The following is a 15,820-nucleotide window of genomic DNA, read 5'->3' as shown; positions in this document are numbered from 1 at the left end:
TATATTATGAGTAAAAAGCTTTATGGCAATATTTCAGCTTAAAATGTATAAACATGTATAAAATATTGTATAGAATGTAGTCTTTCATATGAAATATCTTAGATATCATGGGGAGTACTTCACACAGTAGGATTAATGAGTTAGCTGGGTATCTTATGTAAATATCATGGAACAGCTCAGATTTTTCAGTATCACAAAGCAAATTTTAGGTCTAGTCTAGGCTTGTTTCCCTGGAAACACACCTACTACCTCAAACCTACAATACCACAAGTTAACTTCAGATTATTCCATTTAATTCTATTATTCTATTCTATTTAAATCAACGTGATGTGTTAATTAAATTAAATCATCGCCAGGACTTTTATTTATTTGAAAATAAAAACACAGATAACCAAATTTCAACTCCGTTAATATAATATATATATATATATATATATATATATATATATAAAATATAAAGTGAGAAGTGGGATTTAAAATGATTTTTACATCAGTTTGCTTGTTCGAAAATCGCTTGTGCTGAATGATCGCAGGTTGCAGATGGGTTAGGGTTAGATTCATTCGCAAACAAAAAACTAACAGGAAGTACAGCTGAATTAATCAGTGGAACAAGGAACTGAAATGCCCAGTACGGCTAACTACCAGAACTAGATTTCACAGCTGCCTTAATAGACAAAAATGTGTCACAAAGTGGCTGATGGGAGCTGAAGTCCAGAGATCTTAAAAAAACATTCAGAGCCTCAAGACCTGCACTCCATCTTCCAGCACCCCTCAGTGAAAAGGATTTCTGATGACCTGCCCATGAAGCCCACATTATAGCACTGCAGCCAGTTACACATACCAGAAAGAAGCATGGATGAAATGAACTGTGAAATGCATAACTGAGATAAAGAAAAAACATATGGAATCATGCATTTGTAATAGATAAGATACATAACTGTACTTAATGTTATGGTATGGTAATAACATTGCATTGCATTTGATGTGTAATGATGCCTGTGCATGTTACAGATACTCTCAGTAATACATTTAAAACACATTTATGCTGTACATTTTCTGAAAAGAAATTCTGTGGAATATTCACACATTTTAAGAAATTTTAAGCTCACACACTGGAAATATAATTGCAGTGGGCAGAGCCCAGAGACAGAATCCCAGACACCTCGTCCCGTCCTGGGACAGAGAGGCTGCCCCTGCCCTGCTCTGCTCTTTCATTATCGCAGAATGCAGCCCTGACACAGCGTGCACCGCCCTCCCTGGGACAGCACAGCGCCGAATCTGCACCCCTCCCTCCCCTCCGCTGACATAGCTACCCCTAGCCTCACCCAGGGCACCAGTTCTCTCAGCTCTTGTTAAGAATGCTTAACTGCCATGAAATACTAAGTAAACATGGCTGCACCATAGAAATTCTCTCTCTACGGAACATGGAGCCTTATAAATGCATGTGATATATGGATGTGTCTGGTGTAATAACAGCTTTAATAAAATCAGGGCTGGCCCTAGGATTTCAGTGGCCCTAAACAACCAGCGGAAGGGGGGGGGGGGGGGGGGCTTCAGGGGTGCTGTAGGATTCTGTCGAGCGGGGGGGTGCTGGGCTCTCTTGGTAAAATCCTTTGTACATTACATTGTTATGCAATGTTCTGTTGCCATTCCATTTTAAATTTATACCGCTAATTCCGCGATACGGGATGAATAACGTCATTACGAAAATAACGTTATTTACCCTAACCATTGGATCGTTTGGCACCCCCTCGTGGTCGTGTGCCCCCCCCCTTGCGGTTGTGGCCCTAAACAACCGCATAGAGCATTTATGCCACGGGCCCGCCCTGAATGAAATATCATTTATACAGCACTGTGCAGGAAATAGGAATGCTGCCCTTGCTAAAGGACAGCGTGTCATGTGTTTGTTTGAGTTCTGGGTTAAAAACCGGAAGGTTGCTTCTCTGAAGCCCCTGCCATAGTACCTTTGAGTACGGTGATTACTGTAGTACAGTACAGAATGTGAAAGGTTAAAATTATGGAAGATAACCCCTTGCCCAAAGAGTCCTCTGTCCTTGCTAAGATGACATAGGGTAGTGTAATTACCTAGCAGACACATACACATACCGTACAGGCACACACACTCACATGCGCACACACACTCTCACACACTCACACGCGCACACACACTCATGCGCGCACACACTCACACACACTCACACGCACACACACACACTCACACACGTGGACGATGAGAGAAGAGACAATACGCTCTGTTCCTGGTGTGAGGGGACACAATTACGTATCACTGAATTAAAGAGTCCGTATTGTACAGATTTCAGCAACACGTTTCAGGCTGAAAGCCAATGGCAATCTGATCAAATTACCAACATCGTCTCAGGAGACCTTTTTGAATAGCCCTTTTCTAAGGTGTAGCTAGTGGGAATTAAAAGTTGACCGCCCAGAACAGAAATGCAGCCTCAGACCCAGCAGGCGTGTGCGGTGTGCGTGCGTCGCGAGCCTCCCTCCTGTTTGGATGAGCTCATCCGCACAGCAGCACCGGTCCACCGGGGCCGGGCAGGAACCGGGGAGAGGCCCCGGGGGACGCCGCCGGGCTCCGCCATCCGCTCGCAGACGCTTAATCTAGCAGAACCCGGTCTGCGGCGGGCAGGTGGCCTGACGCAAGCAAGTGGTGCGCACGTGTGTGAGTGTGTGTGTGTGCGTGTGAGTGTGTGTGCGTGTGTGTGTGTGAGTGTGTGTGAGTGTGTGTGCGCGTGTGTGTGTGAGTGTGTGTGCGCGTGTGAGTGTGTGTGCGCGTGTGAGTGTGTGTGAGTGTGTGTGCCTGTACGGTATGTGTCTGCTAGGTAATTACACTACCCTATGTCATCTTAGCAAGGACAGAGGACCACAATGGCAGACAGAAAAAAGACAGATGTATGCGCACGCAAGCACACACACACACACACACACACACAGAAAGAGATAAGAAAGAGAGAGCGAGAGAAAGACAGAGAGAGAGAATCTCACACATACTCTACACTTGCTGGACTGACTTATTGACACAGGATCTCCCTAAATAGTAACTTACAAAAAAATATATTCGGTAATCAATCTGAACCCCAACCAAATCATCTGAGGGTTATTGCAGCAAATGAATGAGAGTAACATTTTGTGAAACAAGGGTAGGTTCAGTGTTAACTGCCCCATATTTTTCATTTCTGGGATGACCCGTGTAGCAGACGGAGCTGGGCTGCAGCTGTGGAGAGGGCAGGATGGGCGACTGGTTGTGTATCCATAACGTTTCCCAGAGGCCCACGCCCAGGGCACACCGACATGCCGCAGAGAAGTTCTGGACTACGTGGGCCCTCCCCTGTCTGCTGCAGCTGCAGGTGAGACGGACCCACAGCCAGCAGAGGGCCTGAGGACATCTGCCATTACAAGCCCGCGACAGGCCCGAGATTACCCCTCAATCTGACGCTAAAACCCTCGCGGTCCGACTCCAAATGCAGACAAGCCGACAAACTAAATCAGAAAATAACTCATCAGAAAAGGGCTGCCAGCCAAATGCAAAAATTGCATTTCCCTTTGCAGCCATTGGATTGCTTCAAAAATCACACTTGAGCTCATTCATCTCAGATTTCTAACGAATCAGTGTGAATTCATGGTTATGGTGAATTTCTTCTCAGGACCTAGTGTATTATTGAGTACTGAAGGCCTAGATTTGTATGTGTGTGTGTGTGTGTGTGCGTGCTAGTGTAAATGTGTTATTTCTAAAACAGTGAAACAAAAGAAAGACATCAAATACTGTGCAGAAGGAAGCTGATTTAATCTAATATGTTGGCAAAGCAATCAGTAACATTTTCAAGGATTTGTGTGTCCAACAACTGACTCTGAATCAACACACCAACTACTGACAACCCAAAACCATTTAGCTTAAAGGTCATATACTGATACTGGATCAGTGACTCAGACAGTATCTTTGCCTTGTTAGAGCTGTTTGTAATAGTCAATTCAGATAAAAACTTCCTCTTGGATTTCCTTTTGAGATATTTTCCCACATATTTTAGTTCCAATGTTGAACTGATAATAAAAACAACATGAGTTTTTTCCCAGCACGGTCACTAAAACTCGCTAAACACTGTGGGATCTATGGACAATTTCACCATCACTTCTGGCAGCTGAAAAGCATTACTCCATGTTCATATGCTCATGAACTCTAATAAAACACACTTGCTCGCACACCCTCTCGCTGATGAGAAAGGAGGGGAACTAGATCTGCTGACTGGTGACTCATGTTGGTCTCCGTGGTTCAATTTGGTTCCACAAAATGTCCGTACGGACACTGGTCAGGAGTCCCACTAGGGTGACACACACTTGGATGCGGTACCGATTGAGGGGGGTGTGGTGGGGCAGGGGTGGAGGGGGGGGTTTGGGGTTTAGCCAGGAGGGCTTCTCCTGCTTTACTGAGCAACAGTGACTCCCCTGGCCAGCGGGGTACCTGCATTCTGCCTGAGCCACAGCAGCTGCTGCAGCTGAGCGTGCTAACTGCCAAGCACAAAAAGATGCGCCAGATGACTACGCACCCGGAAAAGCGTGCACGCTTAGCGTGCTCCTTCCTGCGCTGACATCGCAACAGCGGGACAGGCCACCTGTTTTGAGTGGGTATTCCAAACAGAGGACAAAATGTGTGTGTGGGGTGGGGGGAGCACAGTGTCACGGAAACAGAACAACTTATCATCCTTAACAACAAGCATCCGCCACTGAGGATTACATTGCATGACATTCATTCATCCAGAGGGACTTACAGTATTGGAGAAGCAGACGTGCAGTCATCATTAATATGAAGAACAGTGCCAGACCGAGCTAACAACATTCCCAAACCAGTCAGAACTGATGTCATATCACTAAAGGAATAGTGCAAGTTAACCATTCTAACCAAGAACTAAAACACTCATTTTAAATACAGACAGACTACATCCATGCTAAGCCTTAAGAAGTGGGGCCAGATTTGCGTATCCATGGTTTAGAGTTCGAGGACTGATTGAAAGGCCACCTACCATTACCAGAGGAACTATATTTAGCAAAGTCGCAGATGCGTACATAATGGTTTTAGTTTTGTACTTAATTAAAAGTTTTTTTAAATCCCATTTTATTTAACTTTTTCCATGCATTTTAGTTGTAGCCATGGTATAAGAGATATAAACCTCTCCATGACAGTGCATATACAAGAATATATGACACTTCAGGATGGTTAATGGCCCTTGGTGTTCAGCCTTGGGTCGATCACCACCCTGTCATGCTATATATTCACCCTGTCATGCTATATATTCTTGTACAAGCACAGCATGTTGAGGTCTATTTCTTACATATAGAAAGGATACAAAGGGGTTGCAAATGAAGGTTAAAAATGAGAGGGCCAAGTATGGAGCCTTGGGGCACAACCATATGACAGTCCTGGGCATGAGATGTCCCCATCCCAGTAAAACCTAAAGGACCATGCAAAGTTTAACTTCTACTTAGACCGTTATATGCTTACCATGAAATTTACTGCATCCTTCAAGCAAGAGCGCTTTTTGCCTCTCAGATGCAAGGTGGAGGAGTGTTTTTTAACTGGGCTTTTAACCAGGAGATGTCAGGATTGGATTCCCTTCAGCATTGTCCCTGTTTTCATTTTTCTTCATTTAACATCCAGCACCATGGAATAACGTGTAAACTGCTAACTACGTAAATCGCTATTGATTGCAACTGCTAAATAAGCACTCCCCCGCACACACACACACAATCACATACACCATACATGCAGACACACACAACCTTGATCACATCCTGCAGCCGATCTCTCTAAAACTCCAACTCTCTCAGGTCTACTGCAGATTACACAATTCCACAATTCCAGAACACTAACGGAAAGTAAGACATGAGTTACGGCTAGTGGAAAATCTCACCAGTGAGCGCACGGGAACATCTGGCTATGTGCGCCTTGGCTTGAGCACATGAGAGGAAGTGACGGAGTTTAGAAGTGTCAGTGGATGAATGGGCCTCCCGCTGTGTCTCATCCCAAACAATTGTCCCTTGAAATGGAATATACTGCAATATATCATACAAGGAATTACTTGAAAATAGAATGATAAAAATACATGTATTTATATGCAGCAAGGGATTAAAGTAGCATCTGTATATTTGCCCATATAGTGTGAAGAGTATAATTTGATTCTGGATAATAATGTATTTTTCATATATTCCATTTCTGCCAGGGGTGACAGACTGTTCGAGGGTAATGGTCCCCTAATCAGAACCACAGTAATTCCCTATTTATGAATGTTTTGCTACAGAAAAGTATTTATCCTGCCAGTCCTAGGTCTGCACACACCTCATCACACCCAAAAACCCTTGTGCTGCAGGCTCCTGGTTTGGTTTGGGGTTCAACGTTGGCCCACTCTGCAATGGCGGTCCCTGGCTCGGCTGTAATATAATGCTCCTATAACTCTGGTATAAATAAAGTCTCACAACGCTGGCCCCCAGAGTCCCTTTCATCTCCTCCTCTGTGCACCCACAGGAAGTGGACTCTCACACTTGACAGCGCCTGTCCACTTTCGGGTCATCCTCGGACATGCTGTCACAAGCCAGCCACGGGTCACTTCCCCAGAACTCAAACACAGGCCTGTGGTTTCTCACTTATGTGACTCACAGCAGTTTTTTTTCCTTTCTCAGTTCTACCTCAGTTCTCAGAAACCACAGTGTTTGAGATCCGCTGGAAATTCTAGTTGTTGTCCCCTCCCTCCACCCCACAGGGTGACAACACGAGGCATCGCCAGTTGATATAAATAAACTAAATAAATATCAAGCGCTGTGGCTTTTGACTGCCTGAATGAGCCCAAACTGCCTCTCTCAGCTGCCCTTCTTCTCACAGATTTGACTACACCACTCTAGGTTAAACAAATTTACATTCGGCTAAACAGACAACACTTTCACTCCACTTGCATTCTGGGGGATGGCGTGACTTTATTCTCTCATATTTGTGCATATTTTATATCACACAATGCTAATAAGAGTTCATTTTAAAAAAGGCCATCAAGGTAACATTTTCTCCTTTTTATTTTTTAGAGAGAGCACCCTTTGGTTTCTGAATGCTGGCCATGATCCATCAATCACAGCTCTGATAGTAAAAGTAGCTGCAAGTAAACCAGCAATCTAGCAGGGGGCACTCTTAACAGGAAATTAAAATAGCACTTCATGTGCATTACATAAATATTCATAAAAGTTTATGTCAACAACTGCATATTGGCATATGGTGTGAAGTGCCACCACTGATGCCACAAGTGACACCATATGCCTATTTGCAGTTATTTGACATGTCTAGAGCTTATTCAGGTGCTATGTCGTGTTATGATATACAGTATACCTCTGGTGAGGTACCATTCATAGTAAGGGTTACCAGGAATAGTATAATTTCCAGAAAGTTCCACAGGTTGACAGGTTAGCGGGAGGTGCTGGGGGTGCAGAGGTGTGCAGGCCAGACTACACCTCACACCTGCTGTGTGAGATTTCATTTTGACTCCCAATATTTTTACCGCCATAGGCGTAGGTTTCATTTCAACTGTGGGGGAGATGCACTGCTGGACCACTAAGGCTCATGTAGTTAAATGTCACGTCTCACAAGCATGCTAGCCAGACTAGCAATTAATTCACATGACACATGAGGGTGACATGTCTCCCTGTCTGCCCCATACATGCTTTCAGCCATTACCTGGCATTCCTCTACAACACCATGGAGGTGCACCACCGCACCACCTTACATACAATAACATTCATACGGTAAGTGCAAATAATTTAAGCGCAGACATCGACCTGCAATAGTGGAGAGTTTGTGTTATTAGTGGGTGGCCATTTAACAGAAACAGCCTGATGTCCAAATCGCTCCTTTGGAAAGGACCCGTTTCTCTCCTCAGTCAGCAGGCTATTCGAAAGGTCAGGACTCAATTACAAGCAAGTAATGTGGAAACGTGTTCAGGAGTATTATAATGGTAGGCTATTTATTTTGTCATGGGTGCACTGACAGAGAATTCCAGTGTTACAACTGCATGGGTTGTGCACACTTTCTCCCCACGGGAGTCTGTTGCATTGCCTTTGTTCCTGTTGAAAGCAGCCAAAGCGATCATAATTTCACAAGCGCCTCCGACACCGGTGTTATTTCATTTTGAGAGTGGGCCATTTTGTTACTCAATAAAAGAGGGCAAGGTTTATTATGCACACATCTGTACAAAGGAGAAGAAGAAGAAAAAAAAACACATCAATATTGTGCATTGCATACCGAAGAGGCTTGAGGGCGCTCAGGCTCTCTGTTTGAGCCCTGCCAGCCTGTTGGATGCTAATTCGATTAGAGATTGCACGCGGACTACGTGCAAGCAAAGGCCACCGTCTGCCAAAAGCAATTATCTACAAAACAACGCGCGCAATGTAAAGTGATAATATTATATCACATTTCACAGATAATATTGTCCCCCAGGGAGATTGAAACCACGGACATTGTTATTTAAAGTTACTGGCTAAATGATTGTAGTACAAATCACAGATTGTAGTTCTGTGTCAAATCAACTCAGTCGGACTCATATGTGCTCAGTTAGAGTTAAATGAACACTAGACAGTGTACTGTGTAGTTATTATTGCAGTCATAAGAAGTGTTGAGTCTTAATTAAATATGTCTAAGCAATAAGCATTTATTGAAAATAAAACAAATATTAACAGACCAGCCAGTTAGAAACAAAAGGTGGTCAAAGGATACAATAAAATATAATCTATTTATAATTAGCAAAAATAATTTAGTTCAGAAATGTTCATTAATAAGGTGTATAATATTGCAGGTATCAAGCTCTGTCCATCAACAACCTGGTTATGAACACAGTTCTTGAACATCCCTTCTAGTCTTACACCTATCGTGCAACCCATCAAACCAACCTGACCAATTGCACACATCAAACCAAACGCACCCATTAAACCAATCACACCCATCATCAAACCAATCACACTAACCAATAGGGATGAGAACAATTTGTCGATTGTCGAATGTTAAATTATTATTATTTTTAGCCCTTTTTAAAAATTCTCAAATCGTTCAAAATAAAAGATTTACTATGTTACCTAGGCTACTGCTCTAAGTGGGTAATACAGGGAGCGGACGAGTCTTGTCATTCACTTTAACGTTACTTACCGTCAGGTGAAAAGATGGCCGACCAGCTTGCAAAAGAGTGCCGCGTGTGGAATTATTTTGAAAAGCTCCAAGAAAACACTGTTCAGTGCAAAATATGTGCTGCCAAATTCACATACCACACGTCGAAATCTATGATGTTAACCGAACCAAATATCCGAGGTCAAGTGATCACAGGCAAACAAGCACCCAACTTCGTAGTGAGACCTCATCAGTGTGACTGCCGTCCAGCTGAAACCGCAGCCAATTTAACGGCAAAAGGGGTAACGGAAGACATGGCGAAGGGTTTCGGGACCTACTGACATGTTGAGCCCGAATATATTCCTGTTATACTGTTATACTATATACTGTTGCGCTAAAAACTATCACAGCTCGACTTGAATGTAGTGAAACAGTCGCCTCTCCGTTCGACTATAGTTTACCACTTCACAAAAAATATTGGAATGCTTATTTTAATTTTTTTTTTTTTTTAAATAATTTCGTTTAATCTCGTAATCCGCTTTGATTCAAGCAGTAGCGTGTTTTTATTAGCGGTATCATACATCAAACGGTAAAAAGAAAACAATTAGTTGGATTCAGATAGCAACTAGTTGATGGTCAGAAATGTGTGGCTCACATCCCCAGTGACCAATGAAGATGACAGTTACTTTGAACAGACCCCTGATAGCAATGGCCTGTACAGTGACTAACAAACTCATTTGTGTATCACCTGCAAAGGACTGCAACCTATCTGGTGGTGGACACTTTGTTTCAAGTAAAAATGTGAGTTTCCACACATGATGTGTGCCAAGTTTGTGTAAGGTTGACAGCTGTGTCAGTTGGCAATTGCAACAGGGAGACAATTTCACAAATGTGCACATTTTTCCAACTTGCGTGAAACACAGATGATCCAGTTTAAATAAACAGAAAAAAAGTGTTTTGGTGAAGCACCATGTGTGCTAAGGTTCAGTTCCCTGAATTCTTAAAAATGTGTTTTTTTTTCTCTTCAATCTATTCCTACAGCACCACCAAGTGTCTCGTAGGCCTACGTGCATAACTGTTTATGCCAGGTACTACTAATGCGTTTCAAAAGGGCACTTGGGTTACACGGAGGTCGGAGGTGAGTGGCTAATCCTAAAATCTCAGCCCACATTCATAACATGTCTCAGGGTAGAAATGCTGCTCTAGGACCCAGTGCCCCTTCTTCATATCCTACCCTTATCCATCATGAGCCAAAAGGCAACACTGATCCCAGACCAGTACTCATAATTCTGAGGCTTCAGGAATGTAGTCTTCGAGTGATTAAGACTCCTCCTTTTATCTTCTTTCCCTCTCCAGGATACTGCACTGGCTGATTGTTTGTATAGCAGCAATGCAGTGGTTTCTGGTCCTGGCACTGTCGTTCTCCTATTCTAAATGTTATCAGGCATTTAAATGGATCCGGCTATTGAATGAGCTGTACAATGCCTGACAGGAAGTGGGGTCTGGGGGTGTGTGTGTGTGTGTGTGTGGGGGGGGGGGGGGTTGGCATACTGAGACATGGTCCTCTGGCACTTCTTTAATAACCCTGGTGTGGCCGACGCAGTGAAATGTCATCTGCATTCACAGGGGGTTTGCTTTCGTACAGAAAACGCACACGATAAGCCCTGTACACTCTGTCTCCTGTTCGTAATAATGAACAATAACTTGTTCCATATCGTCCATAAACAGTGGCGTTGTTCGCACGTGGTTACGTTCCCCCCGGCAGAGCCGAAAGCTGCTCTTTGCGCCCCCGCGAGAGGAATTTCTGCACGGTGTTTTCCCACATCACCCAGCCTGCACTGCAGCTTCCTGCGGCTGAATTGCTTCGTGGAAAGGCTGATGCGGCTCTGGAGCGTCGGGGGCAGAGTACTGAAAGGGGCGATGCAGACGGCAGCGGATAGCCGGAGAGGAGACCGGCGAATTCGGAGAATTCCCTTCGGGCGTGAAGCAAATGAAAAAATCATCACTGACACCAGACTGGAGGAGCAGCCTGTTCCATTGTTTACAGACTGAGGGCTGCTCTCAAAATGAGGGGTTTAATGCTGGGGAAGAGCCAATGAAAGGAGCCTGTGTTTTTTCCCAGTCTCTGCAACATTCCTCAAAGGACCCACACACTTCCCTTTGAGTTGCTCAGAAAGGGAGCGCACTGACTGAATCCCCGAACATCAGAAGCAGAGCCCTACTTCATTACACACATGGACTATGATTTTGAGAGGGGGGTGGGGGGTTGGGGGGGGGGTGTTGCTGGCCAGCTTAATCTGTAGATTTTGTGTTCTTATGTACATCAATCATTAAGACTCCGTGCACATCTGCAGGGAGTGTGGTAAAACCTGGCAGAACAATGAGGCCACATTAAGGGAAGGTTTGATGAGCATGGCTCTATCATCGAGCAAGTATCCCAGAGTAAATGAATAGCCTTTAAGCTAACGGATCGCTAATGTAGACATGGAGCACTTCATAATCCATGGAGTATGTGGTTCCATCAAGCAGGAGGCTGGTAAAAACACTACAGCACTTGAGTAAAGACTCCAATTGAAATGCAACAATATAGCCTCTGCAAATCATTCCTAACCTAAGCAGGTATTTAATCCTTTTTGATGAACGAGCAAAGAGGCCATTAAATGGCTAAAGCCAGGAGACAGCCCCAACGAGAGAGAGAGAGAGAGAGAGAGAATCCCCATAAAGATCTTACTTTCGGTTTTGGATGAATTCAGACTTCCACGGGAGAATGTCCAAACTGCCACATAGATCATGTGCCACTGCTGTCTGCTGATGATTCACATTAACTGCACATTTCCCAGACATTTCCTTTAACGTCCCCTTTGCACTGCTCTGTGTCCACGTGTATGACATTCTTCAGTATCACATAATCAAAAACATGCATGTTATAGTTTTAGGCTAACATAGCCAGGAAACTATGGATTTGCTGCCAGTTCCACTCCGACTCAAGCTATAAAAATCCAGTGGCTGACCAGAGAACCTGTCATAGAAACCTGTCACAGGACCATTTCATCTGTTTTTATGCTGGCAAGCTATACAGATCATTTTAAGAGGATAGTAGTGTTTCACCATTAAATGTACTTGCCACGTTCAATGAGCCTAAAAATTTAACTTCTGTAGTCAGTCATATTCAACAGCTTCTCCAGATATTGGATTGCAAATTCAGGGCAGGCTGGTATGGAGGCAAAACTGGATTTCAACAAAAGTCAAAACTTTTAAATTTGCAAATAAGATAAAGAAAGTTTTCAAAACAAACAACAAATAAAAGCGACTTTTTTCAGTGCAGGTTTGGGCCAGCAGTCTGCAAATTGGATACTTTTGGACACTAATGCATTAGTCTTACATTAATACAAAGTGCTTGACATGTTAAGGATCAACACAGTGATTGAAATGATTCATAGATTAAAGCAATCACAGCAAGATTTGGCAATGCAGGATGAAGTCATTAACAAACTTTTCACCACCAGAGAGAACATGTTGCCCAAGTTTAAAATAAAAGCCTTGTAACAGCTGTTGCCCTGACGAAATTGTCCAGTGTCAAAAAAATACAACACCGCCCTCTAGGGTTAAACTTGTGTAAACACAGGCACATGTTCAATGGCACTTACGAGAGTGAAAGACGGCGCAACACAGGGTCTTTGCCTTTTAGGTGAAAACGAATGAAAGCACGAATCCCATGCTAAGCCACAGTAAAGGTCATCCTTTCAATTTTGGAACAGACTCTGGAACCCCATTGTCAGTGCCGACAACCCCCTCCCTCCTATCTCCAGATACCATCTTAAAGTTCCACCCCTGCCTGCTGTTCCCAGGGCTGCCAGCATTTTTCATCCAGCTCTGGGGATCGCGGAATGGATCCAACGCCTGGAGGGCACAGCAAAACAGGCCTTCACCACAGTCACCCCAAAACATCGGACCAGGTTTCAAGTCAAATGACTAAAATCGGGAGAACCAGACAAAGAGGACAGAAGCCGCGTTTCCACCGCAGGAACTATACCCCGGAACTAGGAACCTTTTGAGGAACTCAGTGCGTTTCCACCGCAGGAACTAGGGTCTAAATTTAGTTCTGGGGGCTTTGTTTTACCCCCCAAAACGTTCCTGCTCGGGGGGTAGTACTTTCCGAAAGTACAGGAACCTTTTGGGTGGAGCTTGCAGCGCTGAACATTTCTGATTGGTCGAGTACTCGTAGCATTTGTGTTGTATTTATTTTCCGCCATTAGCCGCCATGTTTGAAAATATGCAGCGGCAAACCAATTTATTTTCATAATAACTTCAAATCAAACTTGTATGTTATGCGGCGCAGTAGCCTACTTTTGGTTATAGCCTGTCAACGTCTTGGAATTATAACGTGTGCTCTTCTGTTCTTTTCTTGCTTTAGTATTCGTTTTATAAAATGCTAAGCATTCGTGCTGGGACAGCATATTACGTAGGCTACCAAAACATTCAAACGGATTAATTCGGTTGCTGAATATTTTCTTCCGGATTTTCTTTGTTAGCCCGTTGTAATTGACTCAAAACGTTTGATATAGTTATGTTAGGTATGCGGTAGTTCTGCATAATTAACATTGGTGATACAGTACAAGCAAACTGGAAATCACCTTCCGCACTTTTTATCCGGGTAAAATAACTGGTTAATTCTAGTAATCTTCCCTTTAGCTTTTTCAGACTGCCGTAATTTTACTCAATTTTTACTGCCATTTTTCAATTCCACGAAAAGACCAGGAAGACTATGGACTCGTTTATGGTGCATGTTTCGCATCTGGAGGGCACACTTCGCTGCTCGGCTAGCAGTAACTTCGAAGGAAAGCAAACGGTGGAATTTACATTTTCACGCAAGTCCGAGTTTTCGTTCTATTCTTGTCATTTTGCGATTAGCCTATATGGAATTGACGACTAGAAAGTAATAAAACAGCAAATTCTTTACAACGTGTGCATGTTTTCTGCTGTTAATGAATGTGTTTGAGAGGATATATTAAAATCAATAAATACAAAAGTAACCATATATAGTCATTGTTGGTAACCCGTTGTATATAAGTGGAATAAACCCCTCCGGGCTGTCCCGGTTATTAGAAAATAATGTAGGCTACTTCGGTGGTAGTATGGGGTTACAGAAGAAATCATATGACAGATGGACCGACGACAACGTCAGTGGGCTAATTTGCCTAATCTTCGCGGTACTTTAGACCCCGGTGGAAACGCAGACAACCATTGGCTGAAGGAACCTTTTAGTTCCTGGTAAAGTAGTTCCTGGGACTGAAAGTTCCGGGTAATTTTGGTGGAAACGCGGCTTAAGTCAGATATCCTGTCGTCGATCGGATTAAGTCTCCTAATTGAGCTGAATCGCGTTTGAATGCGTGATTCATTGCAGAGGTTAGGAGAACGGCTGGCACTCGATCCAGACGCAAGGTCGCGCAGAGGGGCCGGGGAGGGAACGCAGCCCCGTGTGAGCCATTACAGGCGAGTTGGACGGAGCAACGATCAGGCTCTGAAACCACACCGTAGAATCAGAGGCCGTTTCAGGTCAGAAGGAGCTACGCCACTGGTTTAAAAGACAGAGGCAATATCTGTTTTAAAAGTCAGTTACGCAAGTGCCACGAAATACAGGCCTTGTGAAAGGATGGTCATAATAACTGCGCAATGTACAGAGCACAGAAGGTTGCTCTCATTGGTAACACAGGGGAAATAAAGCGATTGTAGAAAAGCATTGCTTTGTAAACTGAGCCAGTGTTTTCTTTGACATTTCGCATATAAAAAGACACACTTCCCACTTCCCCAAGAGGCTACGCTGCTATTTGTACGGAACGCTTCATAATCTCTCGTCTGGACTATTTTAACAGGCAACATAGCATAGTGGGTTTGTAACTATGGTTGGGGGTTCAAATCCTGGTTGAGACACTGCCATTATACTTCTGAGCAATGTACTTAAACTTGTGTCACTTATGCCACTACATGACTCTCAAAATCCTAGCAAACCCCTAACAGCAGAGAGCATCACACATTTAATGACCATCTTGAATAAAAATCATTGGTATCTCCATCCAGTGCCATGGCAAAAGACTTGCGATAAAATCAAATGAGTTTGATATTTCCGCAAAAGTCACAGACTAACTTAAGACTGGATCAGGAGAGCTGTGGTTGAGTCTCTGACTGTCTCACGACTGTTGGAGGTGGGTGCACACAGTGACCAGGCAGACTTGGGATTTTCTTAGTAATTTCTTAAAATCTTGAAAACTGCTAAATCTTAAATGAAAATCCTGTAGTGAGTGTATGATAGGCATGAATGGCTTCACTTACAATATTCCTACTGTATGAAATAATAGTTTATAAAACAATAATCTGTTTAATTAGCTTATATTTTTACAATCATTTGAAAGAGTAAATGCAATTCATTTTAGCAACAGTGACTTACAAGACCACAAACATGATTGTGATCGCAGAAACTGTACACTGCTTCAGACAAATACAGATACATTTCTTTTATTGTAAAATTTGAACAATTAATAGAATTTTAGTGACAGGGCAATGAAACCAACCAGCTTTGTGTCAAAGAAAATGGAATCTTGTCATTAATACAGTTATCTGTCAGCAAATATCATTATTAATAAGCAAATAAAAATTCAGACATGGACATTGCACAAA

Source organism: Anguilla anguilla, chromosome 13 (assembly GCF_013347855.1).
Source record: "Anguilla anguilla isolate fAngAng1 chromosome 13, fAngAng1.pri, whole genome shotgun sequence".
NCBI classification, from domain to species: domain Eukaryota; kingdom Metazoa; phylum Chordata; class Actinopteri; order Anguilliformes; family Anguillidae; genus Anguilla; species Anguilla anguilla.
This window is presented reverse-complemented; position numbering follows the sequence as displayed.